A 13,126-nucleotide genomic window follows, 5' to 3' on the forward strand; every position below is an offset into this window, starting at 1 on the left:
ATTTTAGCTTAAAAAATTCTAACTAGGAGTCTTAGCTTAAAAGTGATTCAGGACCAATCTGAGAGCAACTCTGACCAAGGAAAAGACAAAAACTTTTATCTTAGTGAGGAGGCGGGGTTGACCCCGTTGCTAGGAATGACAAAAGTCTTTTGAAGACTGTGATTGGTTGGTTGTTCAGAAGGAAATAAATGAGCGCTTTTAAGAGTAGGGTATATTATAAGCCTTCACTTTGAAATTACAGTCGTAAATTTTCCTCTTGCTCTTTCTCACACACACACACACACACACACATTATATATGTATATATATTCTTTATTTTTTATTTACCATGCTGTCACACTTACCGTATTTTATAGGAAATTAACAGAGAACATAGCCTAATAAGTGCTGTAACAGACCCAAATCATCACTGCTGCATAGTTGCATTTTTCCAGTTGCCAAATATGTTAACGTACTGATTAATTCAATTTCTGTCACTATGGCATTTCAGCACAGTGTCGGAGTTGTTAGCATGTCTCTAATAAGATCGGTCACAAACATGATCCCTGCACGATCTAATGTGTAGCGTCTTATTAACTCACTGTCATGCATTGTGTGCAACACATTTCTTCTCCCTCTTCATGTTGCATCTATTTTCTCCGCTGCTAAAGAAACTCTTAAGCCCCTTAAAAGTCCTCGTCCGTACTCCTAACAATTTTGGACCTTAAGACCTCTTTTAAGGGTTAAGATGCTTTCTGAATTACTTTTTTTCTTTACTAGGATCTTTTCTTTAATTTTAAGAGGAAACACCCACATTTCTAAGAATTTTCTTAGAATTTTGTTACTAGGAGCAACTCTTAGCACTAAGATTCTTCATGAATACGGGCCCTGACCTACATGAGACCCTCTGGGAAATCTTTACTTGTATACTTGATCACCTATAGTCATTTTTTTCTCCAAATTTTAGTAAACCGCCACCATGAGTACGGACGCGGAGATGGCCCTTTATGGCAAGGCTGCCATTTACCTCCGTAAGCCTGAGAGAGAGAGAATCGAGGCTCAGAGCAAACCATTTGATGCCAAGACTGCCTGCTATGTGGCTTATCCTAAAGAGCTGTACGTCAAGGGAACAATCAAGAGCAAAGACGGTGCCAAAGTCACTGTTATTGTGCTTGACACTAAGGAGGTGAATTTTCAACATTTAGACTAGATACCCAGTACAAAAATGTATTACATATTTAATTTATTTTCTGCTATATTTAATGGATCAAATTAATAGGAGGTAGTTGCTAAAGAGGAAGACGTCCATCCAATGAATCCTCCCAAGTATGACAAGATTGAGGACATGGCCATGATGACCCATCTCAATGAACCCTCTGTGCTGTATAACCTCAAAGAGCGTTATGCTGCATGGATGATCTACGTAAGTTCTAAAGCAAAGTGAAACAGTGTTTAAGTTAATTTTGTCTGTATTTTTGCAATCTGACCACTTCTCTGTTCATTTCAGACCTACTCTGGGCTGTTCTGCGCTACTGTGAACCCCTACAAGTGGCTCCCAGTGTATGATTCAGAAGTGGTGGCTGCCTACAGAGGCAAAAAGCGTATGGAGGCCCCACCCCACATCTTCTCTGTCTCTGACAACGCCTATCAGTTCATGCAGACTGGTAAGACCTTACGGAAGTTAGTTCTATAGCTTTAATTAAATGTTGCCGTACATAAAAGAAAGATTTACCAGAAATTAAGCGTTAGCGTTAGTTCTGGCAGGTCACGTGAGTCAAGCTTGCATCAGCTGACTCTCAGCTGATCACATCTACCTATAGGAATACGACACCTATTACGATAATCCTACATAAGCGCTATTCAGTATTATTCAGCAGCTTGCTTGCTCAGGAGCAAATTACCCTCCTCCATCCCAAACTCATCCTGTCACCACGGTCAGGACTTGGCTTCTGACATTCCTTATGAATCAGACTCCCTAATCTTGAGTTATCTTGAGTTATGTGTTACACTAAATGTAATTAAGTACATTAATGATATCTGCTTGGTTCTGTTCTTTTAACCCTTTGGGGGTTATTATTATTGCTGCTCTCCCTGCTCATTCATGACAGGCTGCATGGATAGGCAGGGAGTTTTTGCCCAGAACAGAACCATAACGCCAAGCCAAACTGTATGCTAAGTGTCTATCATTGACGATAGTGGTCTTGACAGAAATTGTACACATTGTAATCAACAGATAGAGAAAACCAGTCTGTCCTGATTACGTAAGTATTTTCAATTCATTGACTATGGCAACAGATGTAAGTATAAGGTAGAGATATGGCAAATATCAATATATGGAAATACATTATATACAAAATAGAATATAAATATTCTGTATACTTCTGTCTTCTGAAAAGTGTATATATTTTATCCATGTTTGTCTTCTCATCTTTAATAAACCAGTGGAGAATCCGGTGCTGGAAAGACTGTGAACACTAAACGTGTCATCCAGTACTTTGCCACAGTTGCAGTTCATGGTGACAAGAAGAAAGAGGAGACTGCCAGCAAAATTAAGGTATGAGACTATGTAAAAATATATGTTTACTTGGGTAATAATAATAATAATAATAATAACAATAATATACCCTTCAACCAATGCAGGGCTCTCTTGAGGATCAGATCATTGCTGCCAACCCTCTGCTTGAGGCTTATGGCAATGCCAAGACTGTGAGAAATGACAACTCCTCTCGTTTTGTAAGTTAACCTCTTTTTATTTACAGTACATTTCATTCAGTTGTGTTGGATTTTTCCACACAAATATTACTATAAAACTATTATCATTACTATTATTCATGTGTTGTCTTGTTTTGTTTAAAACAGGGTAAATTCATCAGAATTCACTTTGGCAACACAGGAAAACTGGCCAGTGCTGACATTGAGACATGTAGGTGAACATGATTTAATTTAATTTATGCATCCTACATTTGTCTTTGTCACTCTTCAGATGATTGTGACTCAAGTACATTCTCTCAACAGATTTGCTGGAGAAGTCTAGAGTCACGTTCCAGCTTTCAGATGAGAGAGGCTACCACATCTTTTACCAGATGATGACCAACCATAAGCCTGAGCTGGTTGGTAGGTGCACATATTTGATTCTATGTTTTGATGCCAGATAATATTGTAAATACTCAGACAATACCAGATAATACTCTTTCATAAATGCTCTTATGTGCATTTTACAGAAATGACGCTCATCACCACCAACCCCTATGACTTCCCCACGTGCAGTATGGGTCAGATCACAGTGGCAAGCATTGATGATAAAGAGGAGCTGGTTGCTACTGATGTGAGTCAATGCTGTTTTTGTTTTATTAATGTATTTTACATAAATATGGCTGATCATAGAGTTCATTCTTCTCTGTAATTTCCAGACTGCTATTGACATTCTGGGCTTCACTTCTGAGGAGAAGATGTGCATCTACAAGTTCACTGGAGCAGTGCTCCATCATGGAAACATGAAGTTCAAGCAGAAGCAGCGTGAGGAGCAGGCTGAGCCTGATGGCACAGAGGGTGAGACTAAGTAGTACTAATAATATATGATAATATATTGATAATATATTGTGATCACATGCAATGTTTTGATTGAGAGAATCAAAAGCACAGATTCTTTCTATTTTCATGAAGGAAAAACAAAATGTTTTCAAGGCAAGAAATGTATGGATGTTTTGTACCCTTTTAAATTGCAGATGCTGACAAAATTGCCTACCTTCTGGGTTTGAACTCTGCTGATATGCTGAAGGCTTTGTGCTACCCCAGAGTCAAGGTCGGAAATGAGTTTGTGACCAAAGGTCAGACTGTGGCACAGGTATGTAGTAACATATTTCCAGCAATTCCTTGTGTTCAGCCTGAAAATCATGACTGAATCTGACTTATTATTGCAAAATCAAAAAGTCTTTAATAAAATATCCCCTCTATTCTACTTACAGGTTTACAACTCTGTTAGCGCCTTGTCCAAATCTATTTATGAGAGGATGTTTTTGTGGATGGTCGTTCGTATCAACCAGATGTTGGACACAAAACAACAAAGAAATTTCTACATTGGTGTGCTGGATATTGCTGGCTTTGAGATCTTTGATGTAATAATATTTTATGTTTATCTCTCTTTATGGCAAATAGAGTTACATTCAGCAGTCAGTAAATGGTCCTGTTCCTTTCTCCAGTATAACAGCATGGAGCAGCTGTGCATCAACTTCACTAACGAGAAACTGCAACAGTTTTTCAACCACACCATGTTTGTGCTGGAACAAGAGGAGTACAAGAAGGAGGGCATTGTTTGGGCGTTCATTGACTTCGGCATGGACTTGGCTGCTTGCATTGAGCTCATTGAGAAGGTTTTTACTGGTTTATGAACTTAATTTCCATTTTCCGTTTTCAAAAGTATACATTTTTAATGATAAATATTATTTTATAAACAGCCCATGGGTATCTTCTCCATCCTTGAAGAGGAGTGCATGTTCCCCAAGGCTTCAGACACTACCTTCAAGAACAAGCTGTATGATCAGCATCTTGGCAAGGCCAATGCTTTCCAGAAACCAAAGCCTGCCAAAGGCAAACCTGAGGCCCACTTCTCTCTGGTCCACTACGCTGGAACTGTGGACTACAACATTACTGGCTGGTTGGACAAGAACAAGGATCCACTGAATGAGTCTGTTCTGCAGCTTTACCAGAAGTCTTCTGTCAAACTGCTAGCTTCTATCTACCCAGCTGTTGTTGAGGGTAATGACAAAACCTGAAATGTTAATTAAATTGTGTTAATTTAATTAAGCAAACGTTGATTTAATGTTGCACTTTCTTCTGGTTATTACATCGTGTCTTTCTTTGTCTTTTCATTTACTTAGAGACTGGTGGTGGCAAGAAGGCAGGCAAGAAGAAGGGTGGTTCCATGCAGACTGTATCTTCTCAGTTTAGAGTATGTCTTTGTTTGAGACCAAATGTTAATAATGTTGCACTGTGTGACTGTGTCTCAGCTTGCTTGACTCTAAGTCAGAGAAAAATATATATATAAACAACTGAGAGAATGTGACTAAGAAAGCTGTAACAATTCATGATTAAACAGGAGAACTTGGGCAAGCTCATGACCAACTTGAGGAGCACTCACCCTCACTTTGTGCGTTGCCTGATTCCCAATGAGTCCAAGACTCCAGGTAAAGTTATAAAGGGCTTACAGATATTTTGACATTAACAAAAGTAATATATATAATAATGATGATGTCAATTTACCAAGCTGATAATCTAAACTGTTCTTTATAGGTCTCATGGAGAACTTCCTGGTTATCCACCAGCTGAGGTGTAACGGTGTGCTGGAGGGCATCAGAATCTGCAGAAAGGGCTTCCCCAGTAGAATCCTCTATGGTGACTTCAAGCAGAGGTAAATGGGACCACATGAAAAACACCATTTTCTGTATGAGGCTTTTAATTAGAGGATATGAAGCATTTTGATGGATCTTCAACAGATACAAGGTGCTGAATGCCGCTGTAATCCCAGAGGGACAGTTTATTGACAACAAGAAGGCTTCTGAGAAACTCCTGGGATCCATTGACGTTGATCACGACCAGTACAGATTTGGACACACAAAGGTTCATATTCTACTTTATAGCAATTAAAACATTCAATAATCATGATCTATTGTTTATGCTCATTCTGTTTAAATCAATATCTTTTGATTTGTTGTGAATTCAGGTGTTCTTCAAAGCTGGTCTTCTGGGTACTCTTGAGGAGATGCGTGATGAGAAACTGGCTTCTCTGGTAACAATGACTCAGGCTCTTTGCCGCGGTTACTTGATGAGGAGGGAGTTTGTGAAGATGATGGAGAGGAGGTGAGGAATGTCATGAATAAAGATAATATCAATAATACCTGTGTGAATGGTAAATAATGATAATTATGGCATTTAATAATGAATTATTCTTAGGGAGTCCATTTACACCATCCAATACAACGTTCGCTCATTCATGAATGTCAAACACTGGCCATGGATGAAGGTTTACTACAAGATTAAGCCTATGCTGAAGAGTGCTGAGACTGAGAAGGAGTTGTCAAACATGAAAGAGGATTATACAAAATGCAAAGAAAATCTTGCCAAGGCTGAAGCCAAAAAGAAGGAGCTTGAAGAGAAGATGGTGGCACTGCTGCAAGAGAAAAATGATCTGCAGCTGCAAGCAGCATCTGTGAGTTTGCCAAATTGAATTAACTGAATTTTAGCTCCATTAAAATTAACAGTATGGTTTCCACTGATAGTGATATATTTTCTAAACAGGAATCTGAGAATCTATCAGATGCTGAGGAGAGGTGTGAGGGTCTGATCAAGAGCAAAATCCAGCTTGAAGCTAAACTCAAAGAGACAACTGAAAGACTGGAGGATGAGGAAGAGATCAATGCTGAACTGACAGCCAAGAAGAGGAAACTGGAGGATGAGTGCTCTGAGCTGAAGAAAGACATCGATGACCTGGAGCTCACCTTGGCTAAAGTGGAAAAGGAGAAACATGCCACTGAGAATAAGGTTGGAGATTATGTTGGTTTAAGATTAGATTAATCTCTGTTTTATATGATGATGCAGAATATGTATTGTAAAAAAAATAAAAAAACAAATTTGGAACAAAAAAAATCACACAGGTCAAGAACTTGACGGAGGAAATGGCAGCTCAGGATGAGAGCGTTGCCAAGCTTACAAAGGAGAAGAAAGCCCTCCAAGAGGCACATCAGCAGACCTTGGATGATCTCCAGGCAGAGGAGGACAAAGTCAACACCCTGACAAAATCCAAGACAAAACTTGAGCAGCAAGTTGATGATGTGAGTTACTAACTAAACATGTCATTAATTAATTAAATGAACTGTCTTTTTTACCCTGAAAATATGTTCTATATCACTGTCCAATAGCTTGAGGGTTCCCTTGAACAAGAGAAGAAGCTCCGCATGGACCTGGAGAGAGCCAAGAGAAAGCTTGAAGGAGACCTGAAATTAGCCCAAGAGTCCATCATGGACCTGGAAAATGACAAACAGCAATCTGAGGAGAAAATTAAAAAGTAATTAAAACAATCTTTTAATGAAAACTTTTTAAAATTTGTTATTGTTTAAAAAACTCATTATTGAACACCCACAGGAAAGACTTTGAAACAAGCCAGCTGCTCAGCAAGATTGAAGATGAACAAACTCTGGGTGCTCAACTCCAGAAGAAGATCAAGGAGCTTCAGGTATGAAATTGAGAGACTGAGAGATTGATCAAATCCAGATCCCTAAAAATTCTGATGAACTACTTGCCACTGTAGGCTCGCATTGAGGAACTGGAGGAAGAGATTGAGGCTGAGCGTGCTGCTCGCGCCAAGGTTGAGAAGCAGAGAGCTGATCTCTCCAGGGAACTTGAGGAGATCAGTGAGAGGCTTGAGGAGGCTGGAGGAGCCACTGCTTCTCAGATTGAGATGAATAAAAAGCGTGAAGCTGAATTCCAGAAGCTGCGTCGTGATCTTGAAGAGTCCACCCTCCAGCATGAAGCTACAGCTGCTGCCCTCCGTAAGAAGCAGGCAGACACTGTGGCCGAGCTGGGAGAGCAAATTGACAACCTCCAGCGTGTCAAGCAGAAGCTTGAGAAAGAGAAGAGTGAATACAAAATGGAGATTGATGATCTCTCCAGCAACATGGAGACTGTTGCCAAAGCAAAGGTTGGGAATTTTGTGCCTAAAGAATATAGAACATGTCTTGAAGTTTTTCAAACATCTAATGATCTTGTATTTGTAGGGCAATCTTGAGAAAATGTCCCGCACACTCGAGGACCAACTAAGTGAAATAAAGTCTAAGAATGACGAGAACCTTCGCCAGATAAATGACCTCAGTGCTCAAAGAGCAAGACTTCAAACTGAAAATGGTAACCATAAACAATCACGAAGAAATTAATAGTACTTCAATAGTAATTGAGGCTTATTAGAGAAAACATACATTGAAATTGTCTTTTATATAGTTTTTGATATTAACTGTTGGAGACATTAACACAATCTCACACAGTGAGTTTAAATTTACACAGGTGAGTTTGGTCGTCAGCTGGAGGAGAAGGAGGCTTTGGTTTCTCAGCTCACCAGAGGCAAACAAGCTTTCACTCAGCAAACTGAAGAGCTTAAGAGGCATGTTGAAGAGGAGGTTAAGGTAATATAGCATAGTCAAAACAAACAAACACACAATTTTGACTATGCTACTAAGCAATAAAGCTAATATATATTATGTGACTTTCTCTCCTAGGCTAAGAACGCACTGGCTCATGCTGTGCAATCAGCCCGTCATGACTGCGACCTGCTCCGTGAGCAGTTTGAGGAAGAGCAGGAGGCAAAGGCTGAGCTGCAGCGGGGAATGTCAAAGGCCAACAGTGAAGTTGCTCAGTGGAGAGCCAAATATGAAACTGATGCCATCCAGCGCACTGAGGAGCTTGAAGAGGCCAAGTATGAACATCACAAAAGCTGATTACTATTTGTTCATATGGAAAAAGGCTTTCGTGTTAAAACTTTACAAATTCATTGTAGGAAGAAGCTGGCTCAGCGCCTGCAGGAGGCAGAGGAACAAATTGAGGCTGTAAATTCCAAATGTGCATCTCTGGAGAAGACCAAACAGAGACTCCAGGGTGAGGTGGAGGACCTCATGATTGATGTGGAGAGAGCCAATTCTTTGGCTGCCAACCTTGACAAGAAGCAGAGGAACTTTGACAAGGTAAAAAAAAATAATCATTATATGATATTCTCTTCCTAAATCATTGGGCTTTGAAGAAGATGTTCTAAATAAACTTGACCTTGAAATATCTTCACCAAAGGTCCTGGCAGAATGGAAGCAGAAATATGAGGAAGGTCAGGCAGAGCTGGAAGGTGCCCAGAAAGAGGCTCGTTCACTCAGCACTGAGCTGTTCAAGATGAAGAACTCTTATGAGGAGAGTATGGATCAGCTGGAGACCCTCAAGAGAGAAAACAAGAATCTGCAGCGTAAGAATGACATTACTAAGTTGATTATTTAAATCTGTTTTACAGTGTTAAATCTGTAGTGATTCACAGTATATTTGTTGATTTAATATTTTCTTTCTAACTTGTAGAGGAGATTTCAGATCTGACAGAGCAGTTGGGTGAGACTGGTAAGAGCATCCATGAGCTGGAAAAGGCCAAGAAGACAGTGGAGACTGAGAAGTCTGAGATTCAGACTGCCCTGGAGGAAGCTGAAGTGAGTATCCTGAGATTGAGATGTAATTCTTGCTAGAAGCATTATATTGTGTTGTTAATGCATATTTTTAATCTGAAATGTAAATGTTTTTTATTTGTTATTTTTCAAAGGGCACCCTGGAGCATGAGGAGTCCAAGATTCTCCGTGTCCAGCTTGAGCTAAACCAGGTCAAGGGTGAGATTGACAGGAAGCTTGCAGAGAAGGATGAGGAAATGGAGCAGATCAAGAGGAACAGCCAGAGAGTCATTGAATCCATGCAGAGCACTCTGGACTCTGAGGTCAGGAGCAGGAATGATGCCCTGAGAATCAAGAAGAAGATGGAGGGAGACCTTAATGAGATGGAGATTCAGCTGAGCCATGCCAATCGCCAAGCTTCTGAGGCCCAGAAACAGCTCAGGAACGTTCAGGGACAACTCAAGGTATGTGGCATCTCTTTGTCTTTGGGGTGCATAAATTTGTTTGTATAATCTAACCTATGCTAAGTAAAGGCAAACAGAAAGCACATCAAAAGCTTACTGTAATGCTATTGTTATGTCCAGGATGCCCAACTGCACCTTGATGATGCTCTGATAGGACAGGAAGACATGAAGGAGCAGGTGGCAATGGTGGAGCGCAGAAACACTCTGATGCAAGCTGAGATTGAAGAGCTGAGAGCTGCTCTGGAGCAGACAGAGAGAGGCCGCAAAGTGGCTGAACAAGAGCTGGTGGACATCAGTGAGCGTGTTGGGCTGCTGCACTCTCAGGTTAGGGCATGTTGTTTTTACAGTGAAGTTAAGGAAATTGAGAGCATTGTTTAAAATGTTTATACGGATGCTTTCCATATTGCAGAACACAAGTCTCCTGAACACCAAGAAGAAGCTCGAGTCTGACCTTGTTCAAATCCAGAGTGAAGTTGACGACACTGTACAGGAAGCCAGAAACGCAGAGGACAAGGCCAAGAAAGCCATCACTGATGTGAGAAACCGTAGCTGCCAAATGTTTCACAAAACATTTGTGTACTTAAAAATGTCAATCTAATATATATCTATATCAATGCAAAAGGCTGCAATGATGGCAGAAGAGCTCAAGAAGGAGCAGGACACCAGTTCTCACCTTGAGAGGATGAAGAAGAATCTGGAGGTCACAGTGAAGGACCTGCAGCACCGTCTGGATGAGGCTGAGAATCTGGCCATGAAGGGAGGAAAGAAACAACTCCAGAAGTTGGAGAGCAGAGTAAATATTTATTTTCATATAAATATAATATTAGGATAAAATCTCTTGAAGATGTTGCTTACACGTATTCCTAAAATTAAAGCACCATCTTGAAACCTTAGTTCACTTATTTATTATGTGCTATCAAAGGTTCGTGAGCTTGAGGTTGAAGTTGAAGCAGAACAGAGACGTGGAGTTGATGCTGTTAAGGGTGTCCGCAAATATGAGAGGAGAGTGAAAGAGCTGTCTTATCAGGTATGATCATTCCCTACCATATCCATAGGTTTATCCATACAAATCTATGAATTTTTTTTTTATTGTTTGTAGACTGAGGAGGATAAGAAGAACATCAACAGACTTCAGGATCTGGTTGATAAGCTGCAGTTGAAGGTCAAAGCCTACAAGAGGCAGGCTGAGGAGGCGGTATGTTAAATAAATCTGAACATTTTGACACATTGATTATTAATTCATTAGTAATTTATGTAGTGGAACAGTATAACTGATGTTCCACAGCTTAGTTAACAAACACTAAAAATTTTACTCTTTAGGAGGAGCAAGGCAACACTCATTTGTCCAAGTTGAGGAAGGTGCAGCATGAGCTGGAGGAGGCTGAGGAGCGTGCTGACATTGCTGAGTCTCAAGTCAACAAGCTCAGAGTCAAGAGCCGTGATGCTGGAAAGGTTGGTTGCGAATCTTTACTCTGTAAAGTAAATGCTTGCCTGCATTTACTGAGAAGAAACATACAGTATTCAGTTTACGCTTGAAAAATGTACTTACATGAGTATTTACATGACTTCTGTATGTCATTTTTTTTTTCTCAGATCAAAGAAGAATGAAACCCCCAAACCTGATGGGAGCCTCTACTAAAGTCATATAATATGATTGTTCAGTAGATTTACATGTAATTTTCATTCTGAAATAAATCTGTGTTAACTAGACATTTGTTTTGGAGTGATCTTCAGAGCAATTTTATTCTCAAATAAATTAATGAATTGATTTAAAAAAATGACACTTAAATACTGAAATATTCCAGCATAATACACATAATAGCTGTCAATAATGTAAAAAAGTTTGTTCATTAAGGTTTCCTCCACTCATGCAGGCAAAAAAAGTTTATTAAAAGTAAATTAAACTTACTTAACTTTATCATCCTTAAAGGCCATTCTTTATGTACACAACAGTATACATATACAAACAGCAACACAACACACACTAAATAATACACATTTATAAGAAGTCATTTAAAAACATTATTCAGCAGGCATAAAATAATTATTAAATCTATTTGATTTGCACAAAGGGAGTTTATCTTTCCTGAGGGAAGCAGTTGAAATTCAGTACACAATGGGTGGGTGACATCGGAAAGGACTAAATGGCCCTTCCTGGTTAATATGTTCATAAATTTGGTGCCCACTACCTTGCTGCACATTTTAACTATACTGTTCAACTTACTCCAGTTCTTTACATTCAGATTGCCATACCAACAAATATTGGAAAAACTTGAGACAAATTTAATAAAACGGGTGTAAAAAATGTGGATAAAAGAAACATCTATACGAAAGGTTGTTAGTTTCCTCAAAATACATTGAAGAGCTTTCCCTATATAATGTCAGTGTTTGCTTCAAATTTTAGTTTATCATCAAATACAGGCCCTAAATATTTATACTACACCAGAAGAAGACAACAATGCATTGGACAACACACCATTAACACATATTCTTTGAGATCTGTTAGTTAAAAAATCCACTAACCAACACACAATGTTTAAGTCACACAATGTCAATTTTAAGTGAATATTGTTGGTAAGAGTCCTTGCCAAATATTGGGCTGAACCCAGTTAAAAGCAGAGGAAAAAATCAATGAAACACAAACATACATGATTATTTGTGTTGTGGTTGCTAACCAGTTCTTCATTGTAATTATCTGTTGTGGTAATACTGTCGTGAAGTCATGCTGATGCACATGCATCACAGCTCTACCGTATTCCGTGCTGTTACCGCTGGAGTTCCTCGAGTAAACTAGCATTCACCTGAAGCTCTGTTTGAGAAAGCGTGCACTTCTCCTCCTTGTCTCGGCGCTGAGGGATTACGGATCTTCCAAACGCTCTGCGCTGCAAATACTTGAAGAAATTGAAGAAGCTGCACAGTGCACAGCTAAAATTGCAGAGACTAATGCAGCTAAAACCGATGTCACCTCTAAAACCGATGTACCTGCAAATACAGTCATGGATGATGAGTTCCAGTCTGCAGGTGCAATCATCCAGCAAACACCGCTTCAGTCAAGGCAACAAAAACGGAAATGTGGCAACTGTGGCTCCATTCGTTAATGCCAACAGGTCCCCAGACTGCCCAGCTATCGGCCAAAAGTGTAGACATTGTGGCAAGCTTAACCACTTTGCAAGGCGGTGCAGATCAAAGTCCAGTTTGCAGCCTTCACCAGCAGTAATTCATACACTTGGTCTTCACTCAGTCACTTTCTCTACATGTGGTGTGCAGCTGAAAGACTGTTGAGTTACAACCATCACCTCTGAAGCTCTGTGGTTATGGCCAAGCCAGCATTGCAGTGACTGGAGTAGTTAAACTGCCAGTACAATATGGGCGAAAATGTCTACCAGAGTTTCCATTCTACGTAACTCAGCATGGCGCTTGACTTGTTCCTTAGCCTTGATTTTTCTCTGCATGACAACTGTGGTGCAACCATTCTTCAGGTGGACTCTCCATGGTAGACACAGT

At 39.8% G+C, this 13,126-nt stretch overlaps 1 pseudogene across 1 annotated transcript; it reads left to right on the plus strand.

Annotated features, from left to right (window-relative positions):
* The first annotated feature begins 958 nt into the window (after window positions 1–958).
* Window positions 959–9,506, plus strand: LOC306871836 (myosin-4-like; annotated as a pseudogene). Its single transcript has 32 exons — window positions 959–1,165; window positions 1,259–1,402; window positions 1,487–1,643; window positions 2,213–2,240; window positions 2,422–2,533; window positions 2,620–2,712; window positions 2,839–2,902; window positions 2,995–3,093; window positions 3,201–3,304; window positions 3,390–3,528; window positions 3,705–3,823; window positions 3,945–4,094; window positions 4,179–4,349; window positions 4,434–4,734; window positions 4,857–4,927; window positions 5,075–5,162; window positions 5,269–5,386; window positions 5,472–5,595; window positions 5,699–5,835; window positions 5,929–6,184; window positions 6,274–6,516; window positions 6,630–6,806; window positions 6,894–7,039; window positions 7,117–7,207; window positions 7,283–7,672; window positions 7,749–7,875; window positions 8,032–8,150; window positions 8,244–8,440; window positions 8,522–8,705; window positions 8,806–8,971; window positions 9,079–9,203; window positions 9,314–9,506. The product of its transcript is annotated as a myosin-4-like (transcript).
* The last annotated feature ends 3,620 nt before the right edge of the window (window positions 9,507–13,126 follow it).

Source organism: Barbus barbus, assembly GCF_936440315.1.
Source record: "Barbus barbus genome assembly, chromosome: 6".
In the NCBI taxonomy this organism is placed as follows: Eukaryota; Metazoa; Chordata; class Actinopteri; order Cypriniformes; family Cyprinidae; genus Barbus; species Barbus barbus.